We start from the raw sequence: 13,017 nt of genomic DNA on the forward strand, positions 1-13,017 counted from the left end.
CCCAGCTGAACAGACAGCTGTGAGAAGGGAGTCTGAGTCAGAACAGATGCGAAGATTCTGTTTTTTAATCTGTTTTTCCTCTTCTGGCTCAGCCCCAAGGCCGGCTCCGGTTGTGGAATTACACGACCAAGGTGACAGTGTCAAGGGCACCCCAAACCCCAAGTGGATCCCCAACTCTGGGTAAAAAAGCCAGAAAAGGGGTTTTTTTTTCATGGAGTGAAAAATATAGGGGCCCCAGTATTTTTCCTCTTCTCTTTTTGAAGCCACTTCACGCTGCTATTCGAAGTGAATGTTGTCAACATACCAAGGAAAGGACAAAGATTGTCCATTGGGCAAAAATCAAGACCCAGTGACCCATCACCTAAAAGGAACCCACTTTATTTTTTATTTTTATTTTATTTTATTTTATTTTTGGCCGCACTGTGCGGCATGTGGGATCTTGGTGTCCCGACCAGGGATCAAACCCGCGTCCCCTGAAGTGGAAGTGTGGAGTCTTAACCACTGGACCGCCAGGGAAGTCCCGAACCCACTTTATTATTTTTCTTTGAAATTTATTTTTATTTATTTACTTCTGGCTGTGTTTGGTCTTTGTTGCTGTGCACGGGCTTTCTCTAGTTGCGGCGACCGGGGGCTACTCTTCGTTGCGGGGCACGGGCTTCTCATTGCGGTGGCTTCTCTTGCTGTGGAGCACGGGCTCTAGGTGCACAGGCTTCAGTAGTTGTGGCTTGCAGGCTCAGTAGTTGTGGCTCGCAGGCTCTAGAGCACAGGCTCAGTAGTTGTGGCGTACGGGCTTAGTTGCTCTGCGGCATGTGGGATCTTCCCAGACCAGGGCTTGAACCCGAGTCCTGCATTGGCACAGAGATTCTTAACCACTGCACCAGCAGGGAAGGTCCCCCAAACCCACTTTAAATAGAAAGATACAAACAGATATAATGTATCAGGATGGAAAAAGATAAACCATGCAAGCAGTAATCAAAAGAAAGCTGGAGTGGGTAGATTAAGAATCAGACAGAGGAATCTTTGGAAAAAGGAGGCATACCCATGATAGAGGAAAATTACACAATGCTGAACAATTTGCCAAGAGTCATAAAAATGCTATTTGTGTCTGCACCTGAAAGTAGGGATCCAAAGTATGCAAAGCAAGCAGTGATAGAACAAAAAGGAAAAGCAAACAAATTTGCAGTAATCACTGGAGACTTCCACACTCCTTTCTCAGTAGTCAATAGAATAAGTAAACAGGAAATTGGAGAGAATATAGAGGACCCAGTTGACATTTACAGAGCACTTCACAGAATAACGGCAGAGGACATGTTTTTTCAGGGTCACATGGAATACAGACCCTCTGCTGGACCAGAAGACGTACCTTAAATAATGTTATAGAATTTAAATCTCACAGGATATGTTGTCTAACCAAAATGGAGTTGACCTTGAAATAGGTCACTGAAAGACAGCTAGAAAATGACCAAATGTTTGGGAATTAATAATACACTGCTAAATAACCATGGCTCAAAGGTAAATTCTCAAGGAAAACTAGAAAATATTTTGAACTCAAGGAAAAAAATAATAAACATTTCTGGAATGCAGCTAAAGCAGTACTTTGAAATTTGGGGCATTAAATGCTTATAGTAGAAGAAAAAAGAAACTTCTCAAATCATTCATCTAAGGTTCTCCCTTAAGAAATTAGAAAGAGGTGATCAAATGAAACCCAAAACAATCAGAAAGAAGGAAATAATGAGGTGAGAGAAGAAGTCATTGAAATCGAACAGGGAAGGACAACAGAGGGGGACTTCCCTGGTGGCACAGTGGTTAAGAATCCACCTGCCAATGCAGGGGACACAGGTTTGAGCCCTGGTCCGGGAAGATCCCACATGCCACAGAGCAACTAAGCCCATGTGCCACAACTACTGAGCCTGTGCTCTAGAGCCCGTGAGCCACAACTACTGATCCCGCGTGCCACAACTACTGAAGCCCGTGCGCCTAGAGCCTGTGCTCCGCAACAAGAGAAGCCACTGCTATGAGAAGCCCACGCACCGCAACGAAGAGTAGCCCCTGCTCGCCGCAACTAGAGGAAGCCCACGTGCAGCAATGAAGACCCAATGCAGCCAAAAATAAATAAATAATAAATAAATTTATAAAAACAAAACAAAAAACCAAAAACCTGCCCTTCCTCCATTAAAAAAAAAAAAAAGGAAAGACAACAGAGAAAATAAATAAAGGCAAAAGCTAGTTCTTTGCAAACATCAGTACAATTGAGAAACTTTTACCCAGGCTGACCAAGGAAAACAAGATACGGATATAGATACAGATATAGATATATTCTCTCTATATATAATATAGATAGATGATTGATAGATAGACACAGAGAGATGTACATAGAGAGACAGAGAGACAGAAATAATACAATAAAAACATCAGGAATAAAAGAAAGGACATCATTACAGACCTGAGAGACATTAAAATGATAATAAGGAAATAACAAAAAAACTTGACTCATATATTCAACAGTTTCCATGAAATGGAGCAGTTCTTCACATATTACCAAAACTCACCCAAGAAGAAATAGATGACTTGAATTGCTCTATATTTATTTTTTTATTCTTTATTTATTAAACAAATTGAATTCTTTGTTAAAAACATCCAAACAAGAAAACTGAAGGCGTGGATGGCTTTAATGGTGAATTCTCTCAGGCATTTAAGGGAGAAACAGTATCAATTCTACAAAACATCTTCCCTACATGGAAGGGTATGAAACACTTTACGGTTCCTTTAGATGCCAGGATTACTTGGATACAAAAAAACCCCACCAAGACCTTACAACGACAGTGAACTACAGATGGATATGCTTTGTGGACATAGCTACAAAAATCCTTAACAAAATATGAGCAAATCCAAATCTAGAAGTATTTTAGAAGGATGACAGATCCTGACCAAGTGGGGTTTATAGTGGGCATTTCCAGATCCTTCATCATTTGAACATCAGTCAATGTACTTCTCCGTCTGAACAGGCGAGAGAAGAAAAACCCATTCGCTCATCTTGATAAATGCAGAAGAAGCCTTTGACAAAATTCAAGATCCATCCGTGACCCTCCACCACCTAGGATTAGAAGGGGGTTGCTTCATCCTGGGGAAAAAGATGCCCACCCTCACCGCTACAGTTTCCCCACATCGTACGGGAAATCCTAGCCAATGTTCAGTGATTAGAGGGATGAACGAAAGGCAGACAGATTGAAAGGGAAGAGAGAAAAATGCCGTGGACCGACTTCCCTGGAGGTCCAGTGGTTAGGTCTCCGCGCTTCCACTGCAGGGGCCTTGGGTTCGATCCCTGGTCGGGGAAGTAGGATCCCGCTTGCTGCATGGCATGGCCAGGAAGAAAATGCCATGCATGACTGTGAAGCAGGGGGGGCTGTCAGAAAAGCAAGGTGGGGTACCAGAAAAACACTGTGTCTATGTGTATGGGGTCGGGAGAGCGGCACCCACCCTCCCTCACCTGGACCAAGTCCCGGTCTCTCTCTAAGAGCGTCAGGGTCTTGCCCTCCACAGCGAGTCCTGCATGAGATGATCTACAGGAATTCTCCCATCTGTGATTCTGTGTCTTGAAATCATAGATCTACAGGCCGAGAGTCAGCAGCTAAGTGTGGGAAAGGGGCCCTAATATCCGACTTTAAAATTAGGATTAAGATGGGCAGCCATGGGACATCCATCCCAAGCTCTGTTCCTGGCCCCATTTCCTTTATTTTCTCCTTTCTTTTTACCTCGTAAATAGGAACTAAATTGGGACCTAACTGCTCTGTTAGGTTTTCCGTGAGAAAACTGTTAAGAATGCTTCTTGTTAAAAAATTATTATTTTAAACTGGAGTATAGGTGATTAACAATGTTGCATTAGCTGCAGGTGTACAGCAAAGTGATTCAGGTATCCATATACACGTATCTACTCTGTTTCAGATTCTTTTCCCATATCGATTATGACAGAATACTGAGCAGAGTTCCCTGTGCTCTACAGTAGGTCCTTGTTGGTTCTCTGTTTTACATGTAGCAGTGTGGACATGTCAGCCCCAAGCTAAGAATGCTTCTAAACACAATCTTGACGGCAAGGAGAGACTTTTCTGTGTGGGGTCTTAAATGCCAGTCAAAAAAAAAAAAAAAAAAGAAAAAAAGAAAGACAACTTCAGATATTACTCCAAAAATTCAGTTTGATGTCACACTACCACTGGTGAAAAGAGGCTATGGGTGCAGTAATTCAGAAGAATAAACTGCCTTGAAAATCCACAGCAACGTGGCATCTCCCCAATGCGACAGCCCTCATCTTAATAAGGAATGGAAGCCCTTTTAGGGTTGGCAGTTCACGTCTTGCCTTTCCAGAGGGTGGTGGTCTCAGAAGTGGGGGAGGAACCTTTGCAGAGGAGGGACAGGGCCTACTTTAGACGAGCAAGATTCCAAAAGATCAGTCGCGTTCTTAACCGACTAAAAGTGGTTTCCTTCCAAGAGGGAACAAATTACTGGTAAAACGCCCAGACTTCTCTGCATTCTGCCAAGAGCAACGCGGATCTTTACAGCATCACTGTGGGCAGATCCTGGAAACACAGCAGCTGTCATTGCCAGGCAAAATAGAGACAGAATCTACAAGGGGGATACTAGGGGTTTCAAAGGTCCTCGATAATAACCTATAAGGGAAGAGAATCTGGATAAGAATATATATATGTATAGCTGAATATATAATATATATATAACAGAATCACTTTGCTGTACACCTGCAACTAATACAATATTGTAAATCAACTATAATTTAAAAAACAAGGTAAAAAGTCCTTGATATAATCTGTTTTCCAGTAGCTCACGCCTGTTACCGGCATGTCGCTCACTCATCCCTCTGTGTCCTGATTAGTTTCCACTGGTCATGAGGTCATTGGATACTGCTCAAGACTAAAGGTTGGCTGCTTGATGGATCTCCCAATGAGGAAGGCAAGTTGCATGTTCCTTAGAAACGTCTTAGTGGATGAGGGCACAGGAAATGTTTGTGGAACGAAACTTGATGACCCAAGGATATCTGAAAATCCATCCCGTCATCGGAAGACATAACAGTGAGACTGGAAAGGTCAGATGCAAAACGCAGCAGGAAAACGACTGCCCCTCAATTTTTTTTAAAATTTATTTATTTATTTATTTGTTTATTTATGGCTGTGTTGGGTCTTCGTTTCTGTGCGAGGGCTTTCTCCAGTTGCGACAAGCGGGGGCCACTCTTCATCGCGGTGCGCGGGCCTCTCACTATCGCGGCCTCTCTTGTTGCGGAGCACAGGCTCCAGACGCGCAGGCTCAGTAGTTGTGGCTCACGGGCCTAGTTGCTCCGCGGCATGTGGGATCCTCCCAGACCAGGGCTCGAACCCGTGTCCCCTGCATTGGCAGGCAGATTCTCAACCACTGCGCCACCAGGGAAGCCCCTGCCCCTCAGTTTTTAACAGAGGAATCATCGTGCCAAGCACGGTCCTGGCCCCGTGCAAACGATCTGAAGATGATGGTGCTTGACCTTGTGGGGTACGGGTTCAGTTTGACCAGAATGTTTTCTGCCAAGTACAGGACACTGTGGTTCTCGTAGCCGACCGAGCACCTTCATATATTATGACTGCACAATATGGATCCAGCGCAGGAGTCTTCCCGTTACTTTATGTATTGCCCGGGAATGCAATTAATAAACTTTATGAATACGGCATAAAGTCATCAGAGCGTTTGGCAGATTCATTAGGACTTTTAAAAGGCTTGGAAAGCAGATTTAATGCCTCAGGAAACCATTTAAAAGGAAGAGTAATAGGTTTATTATATCTATCCATAATATCTTACCAAAGATGGTCAGCATTGCAATATACATCACTTTCTGTTTACTGCAATAAAAATCAGATTACAGGGAGCGGGCACAGAAAAATACAAACCCACGAAAATTTGTGAATGGAAGAAACAGCCAGAGGAGCTTTAAGATCTTGTGATGAATTATCTTAATTTTCCACTGCTTTCTATTCAGAACAAGTCCCTTCAAAATAGTTTTATTTATCTTCTTACCTTCCTAGAAGGTAAGACGAAACAAAACGAAGTAAAAACTTTTTGTTTTTATATTTTAAATTAAAAAGCTCCCCATTCAATTTGGTAAAATTGCAAATAATATTTTGGAAATCATATATTTGATAAAGGACATGTATCTAGAATATATAAAGGACTCTTATAACTCAATAATACAAAATTAAATAACCCATTTTAAAATGGGCAGAAGATTGGAAGAGATATTGCTCCAAAGAAGATACACAAAGGCCAATAAGCACTTAAGAAAAATGCTCAATGACATTAGTCATTAGAGAAATACAAACCAAAATGACAGTGAAATATCACTTCACACCCAGTCAGATGGCTAAAATCAAAGTCAGGTAATAACAAGTGTTGACAAGGATGTGGATGGAAATCGGAACTCTCCTACATGGCTGGTGGGGATGGAAAAGGGCACAGACACTTTGGAAAACAGTCTGGCAGCTCCACAACATGTTAAAAGTAGAACTTCTGTATAACCTAGCCACTCCACTCCTGGGTGTATATATTGGTGAATATACCCAGGAGAAACAAAGACATATATATAATGTATATCTCCATGAAAAAGTTTGTACACGGATGTGCATAGCAGCACTAATCACAACAGCCAAAAAGTAGAAACAACCCAAGTATCTGTGGATGGTTGGATGGATGGATGGATGGATACACAGAATGGGGTCCCACACAGTGGAATATGACTCAGCCATGAAAAGGAGTGAAGCTCTGACACAGGCTACAATGTGGATGGACCTTGAACACATGATGCTTAGTGACAGAAGCAGACACAGAAGGACATAACAGTGTGTGATTCCATTTACAGAAAATATACAGAACAGGCAAATCCACAGAGACAGAAGGGAGATTCGTGGATGCCAGGGGCTGGGGGAGGGGGTTGGAGAGTGACAGCTAAGGGGTGAGATGTTTCTTTTTGTGGCAACGGAAAAACGTTAAAAAAAAAAAACTTACTGTGGTAGTGGTTGCTCAACTCTGTGAATACACTAAAGCCAACCTCATAAATACACCCAAAACTACTGAATTGTACGCTTAGAAGGGTGAATTTTACCATATGTGAATTATATCTCAATAAAGAAAACCAGAAAGGATAGCAAAAAATAAATTTAAAAATTAAAACAATTTTTAAAAGCCAATGGATTAAATAATTAAGTTTTAAAAAGCTATAGAATTAAATAATTTTTTTAAATAAAGCACTTCTGCTACATTAACAAAACATGATAGTTATTGTGAAGAAAAGTGCTTGTGCAGATACTAAGTTGTGAGCTGAACTAGCTGCTCTTCTCGTGGAACACCATTTTTGGCTTCTTGGTTGGAAGATGCCACGTGGAGCAGAGTATCCTGGCTTATTGCTAAACCGGCCCTGGGAAAAAGCTTTAAAATTGGTTTTCCAACCCAGCCAACAGGTACACGAAAAGATGTTCAACGTTGCTAATCATCAGGGAAATGCAAATCAAAACCACAATGAGGTATCACCTCACACCGGTCAGAAGGCCATCATTAAAAAGAACACAACAAATGCTGGAGAGCGTGTGGAGAAAAGGGAACCCTCCTACACTGTTGGTGGGAATGTAAGTTGGTGCAGCCACTATGGAGAACAGTATGGAGGTTCCTTAAAAAACTAAAAATAGAGCTACCATGTGATCCAGCAATCCCACTCCTGGGCATATATCCAGACAAAACTAATTCGAAAAGATTCATGCACCCCAAAGTTCATAGCAGCACTATTTACAATAGCCAAGACACGGAAGCAACCTAAATGTCCATCAAGAGAGGAATGGATAAAGAAGAAGTGGTACATATATACAATGGAATACGACTCAGCCATGAAAAAGAATGAAATAATGCCATTTGGGGCAATATGTCCCTGTAGCTTATTTATACCTAGTAGTCTGTACCTCTTAATCACCTACCCCTATCTTGCCCCTCCCCTCCCCACTGGTAACCACTACTTTGTTCTCTGTATCTGTGAGCCTGCTTCTGTTTTGTTATACAGTATTCACTACTTTGTTGTATTTTTTAGATTCCACATATAAGTGAGATCATACAGCATTTGTCTTTCTCTCTCTGACTTATTTCACTTAGCATAATACCCTCAAGGTCCATCCATGTGGCTGCAAATGGCATTTCATTCTTTTTTAAGGGCTGAGTAGTGTTCCATTTTATAAATGTACCACATCTTCTTCATCCATTCCTCTGTTGATGGACATTGAGGTTGCTTCTGAGGGTGGGTCTTTAATCCAGTATAACCAGTGTCATTATAAGAAGAGAAGACACAGAGAGAGACACTGAGAGGAGAAGCCGTGTGATGATGGAGCAGAGATTGGTGAGATGTGTCTACAAGCCAAGGACCAGCAAGGATGGCTGGCAGCCCCCAGAATCTGGAGAGAAACCTACAACAGATTCTCCCCTGGAGCCTCCGGAAGGAACCAGCCCTGCCCGCACCTTGATCTGAGACGTCTGGTCTCCAGAACTGAGAGAAGATACCTTTTTGTTGGTTTCAGCTGCCTGGTGTGTGGTCACGTTTGATGGCAGCCACGGGGAAACTAATACAGGTGTATGTACTCAAGTGGCTCATCAGACTGCATGGCCTGGCCGCGTCCGGGTTCAGGGCAGTGATGTTAAATGAACAACATCCAGTGAGTGGTCGCCGTTTCTCTGTGTTCTCCGGGGGAATCCACTGCATTGCTCTGCCAGGCACGCCGTGTAGGATATTTGATGTGGGCTATTTAGCCTCACTGGCCCGAAATGCTTACCCTCCATCATCCTCCAATGGCCTTCCATCTACAGAGCAGGCTGTGGTTTGTTAGCAGGATGCAGTGTATCAGGGGCTTTCAGATCTGTCTTCTCACTTAATTCTCTGCAGATGTTGAGAGAAAGGCCCTATTAATATCCCACTTTATCAAACGTGGGAACTCTGGGGCCCCTAAGATGAGGAATAAGGGAGTGGGCTTTTATACCCAGATCTTCTGCCCTCCCTAATCAGCAAGTGCTTCCTCAACCTGGCTCTGCATCCAGTTCAGTGCAGACACCCCATAAAAACACACATTCCTGGGCCCCGTCCTCTGAGAGTGACCTGGGTAGATATCAGGTCGACAGTATTTTTAAGAAGTTCCTCCAATGATTCTATTGCTGGCCCCACAGAGAGGCGCTCAGGGAAAACACTGAGAATGTTTGCAATTTCGTCATCACCTCTCTGAGTGAACAAGAGCCTTGGTCTCATTTCTGGCAAAAGGAAAGAATTCAAGAACCGTTTTCTTTGCACGTGCACTATGCCGGATATTCAAGCACAATGTTGCAAAAAGTAAGAAGACTGTTTATTTGCATGTCCCCTGACACATCAGACCTGGTTTCAGGAATCAGTTTGCAACAGCATGGAAATCATGGACCGGCTTAAACTGGCTTTGCCTCCTTAAATAGGTTGTTGATTAATCAAGCTGAAACAGCACCAGCTGAACCTGGTTTCGCCTCATTTAATAGGTCGTTGATTCATCAATCCTCGAGTTATTTTACAGAGACAGCACTGCACATGCTCAAGACGGGAACCCATGTTTCTAGGGTGACCTCGGAACCAAGAATCTTCAGTCTACAGAACTTAAGAACTAGAAATGTTACCACTGGAGCCCTTTATGAAGCGAGAACCCCTTCAATAAGGAAAATCTGGCTTCCAGCTGCAGGAGTAGCTTATATGGCCTGATTCGAGACTAGCCAATCAGCTTCCAGGCTTGAAACTCCCTAACCCCTTAGAGTTCACTCCAGACGCTGAATTGCGGGTTTGTGAGCTCGGCCTCTTGCTGGTGGACCTGACAGTGAAGCTCTTCGTCCTCTGGGAAAGCTGGTGCAATGGCATTGGCTTCTGTGCACGTCGGGCGGTGAGCCTTTGCTCCGTGACAAGTCTCGGGGGCGCTTGTCACACGCTGAGTCCCCTAAAGATACTGCGTCTCGGTCAGTGTGCCCCCACAAGCCCCACCGGCCGGATGAGAGGTCTGAGACGCGTGTCCAGGAGGGATGACAAGCCGCTGGCGCGGTTTTTCATGGTGCTGTTGGGCAGGATCCTGTGCCGCGAATGGGGTGCGGAGGTAAGAATGCGGGTGCCGTTAGGTGCGCAGCCTGGGCTGGGTTCCCACGTGCTTTCTGCAGAGGCACGTGCAATCCCGCTCAGCCTCACGGAGGGAGAGGAGGCTTACACTCTCCCCGGTTCAAACAGGGTCACCCGGGGGAAAAGAAAGAACAATTAAGACTCCAACAGCAGTCTCCACAGATTACTGCCAGACCTGCATATGGGGGAGCTGGGTGGAATATGACACCCCAAAGACCCGTGCACCCACCCTGCCCATCTTTGTTTTGTGCCCCATCTTTTTCATCCAGCCCAGGCTGTGGTCACTCGTGGACTTGGTCTGACAGCCGTGGGAGAGAAATGGGCTGAATTCTTAATGAGTTGGACCATTGTCAAAGCAAGGTGGGGAATCCAGGCTAAATACCATCTGGAAATGAAGATGCATTTTTCTAATTACTGGAATCGTATGTCTTTCGATGTATCAGTTTGAGTGGAAATTGTGATTTTTTAGCTCACTTTGCAATTTGTGCTGTTTTTGGAAATCTATAAAAATACTGAATCGAGTACACCTGAAACTAATAGACTGTACAGCAACTATAGTTCAATTAGAAAACCCTGTAGGTTTTAAAAACCTAACTCAAGGGTAAATCAAGAGATAACTGATTAAAACCTGAAACTTTCCCAAGACAGTGAGGGTATATTCCCAGCAGAGTAGCTAGAAGTAACACTTTCCTGGTGCCTGTATCATAATCTTATATGGGGACTTTGGCTGCGTGTGTTAAAACATTTCCCAGACTATTGGTCCCATCTGCCCTTGCTGCCCCTCCTCCCCCCGCCGAAAAACCATTCTGGTTGATTATCTGGTGAAAATCTGGCTTTGAAGCAAGGCACTGGCCTTCTCTTCCATGCTTCAAATTCCCCATCAGACCCTCAGCCCACCAGCTGTGTTACCCAGCAAATAACTAATAGACGATTCTCCATTACTCAGTTTCTCCGAGACCATATCTAGTCACCCCAGACCTTCTCTGCAGGTGCATTTAACACGGAGAAGACTCTCCCGCGTTTCATGTTTTATGTCCACGTGACTTCTCCCGTGTAAGCCCCATGAGGGCAGGGTCTGTGCCCCACTGGGGTACACGGGGAAATTCACAGGATGCCCACCTATCCAGGCCTGTTCGCCAGCCGCGTTGGGGGCAGCGCTTGCAGATAATTGCTACCAAACCAGACTTGAGTCCCGTGCTCAGCAAAGCCCGACTCCTGACCCCGGGCTGTGGTGAAGGAAAGAGCAGCGTTTGTCTGCAAGACGCCCCACGTGCGGCCAAGTGTAGAGAAGGGCAGCTCGTGCCCAAGAGACCCGAACTCCCCGAAGGCCTTCAGGGAAAGGTGTTTAAAGCAGGGCGAGGGAGAGGGTTTCGGGTGCGAGATCGGTTCGTGGACGTTCTTCGGCTTGGTTGGTGGGGACCAGGAGTCCACATCGTCAACCTTCTGATTCCAACCACCTGGGGTCTCCGTGCTGGTGGGCGGCACGCAGGTAACTGCTCCCACCTGGTGTGGCTTTCAGTCTCTGCAAAGCAACTCAAAGGCCGTGGCTCAGAATATGACCTGTAGCCCTTAGGGAGGAACTGAAAGTCCTTGACTCTGTTTAATGGCTAAACTATTACTATTTTTGTCTTGCTTGACTGTGTTCCTTTGTTTCTATATTTTCTCACTTCTCTGATTAAATTTGCTCTCTGGAGATCGGGGAAGGCCTAGGAGGCTAAAGCTTTTCTTAGAAACAAGAGGCAGGGGACATGGGGGAGGGATCCATCTCCTGGTCTGTCACAACATCCATAAGTTGTATATTCATGTCCTCATACTAGGGAAACACCAGCTGCTTCCCCACCCAATGCTCCCAGAGGAAAGGTATCTTTTATCCCATGAAGAAAAAGGGGACTTTTTTATCAGTAGAGTTTAATTTTTTTCCCGTTTCTTCTTCGTAGAGACTGGCGTTTGTTCCTTTTTGTCAGCTCCCACCACCCCCCATCTTTTATTTATTTTTTTATCTGTACCCTGGAGTCCGCCCGTTTCATCCTTGATTTGTTTCCTCTTGGAGTTGTATCCCCTGCCTCAGATCAGGGTCTTCCTCCTTCCATGGCTGCGTCTCCGATTTCCCTGACTTCTGTTTTTGTGTTACATGGGTGAAAACATCGAGGTGTGGATTAGCTGCCCCTCATTTCTGTCAGGTAAATGCCACTCCTGTGTTCAGTACTCTTTGTCAGCAGAGGCGAAGTGGCATTTGGCTTAAAAACGCCTCATGAGTTCAACATTTCCCCGCTACAGAAAAAGCGTTAATCACCGTTACAATGCTCCCCAGAGCGGCCAGCTGAATCCTCCCCCTATTTGCCCAATTATTAACCAAAACATCACTCCTTTTTTGCCTGGTACGACAACAAAAGCGATAGTTTTATTTAGCGAGATTTTAAAATCAAGACGGGAATAAGTTACACAGTTAATGTGGTAATAGGCTAGGTGAGCTAAAATATGATGCAAAAGAGTTTGTTGGAACACACTTATGTTTTGTTTTATGAGAAATATAACTGACCAGAAGGAACTAGGAAGGAAAAAACTCATCAAAACCCACCAGGCAGGGCTTGTAGACCCCACGTAGCGAACCCTCTTCAGGGTTGGGCTCCCTCTGCGGACACAAGGCCACTGCGTTTCTGGGCCCGGAGCATCGCTCAGAGTTAGCAAGGATGCTGACAGGTCGATAGGAAGCTTTCCTCAGAGTTCTTCATGCCCACGATAAGGATAGTCTTTATTCTTCCTTGGGTATAAAATGTCCCCAAAGGGTTGTGGGTTTCTCTTGGCCAAAGGTCAGTTCTCCGCTCTCCACCTGGAGAGCT

The sequence above is a fragment of the Balaenoptera acutorostrata genome, chromosome X, assembly GCF_949987535.1.
Source record: "Balaenoptera acutorostrata chromosome X, mBalAcu1.1, whole genome shotgun sequence".
NCBI classification, from domain to species: Eukaryota; Metazoa; Chordata; class Mammalia; order Artiodactyla; family Balaenopteridae; genus Balaenoptera; species Balaenoptera acutorostrata.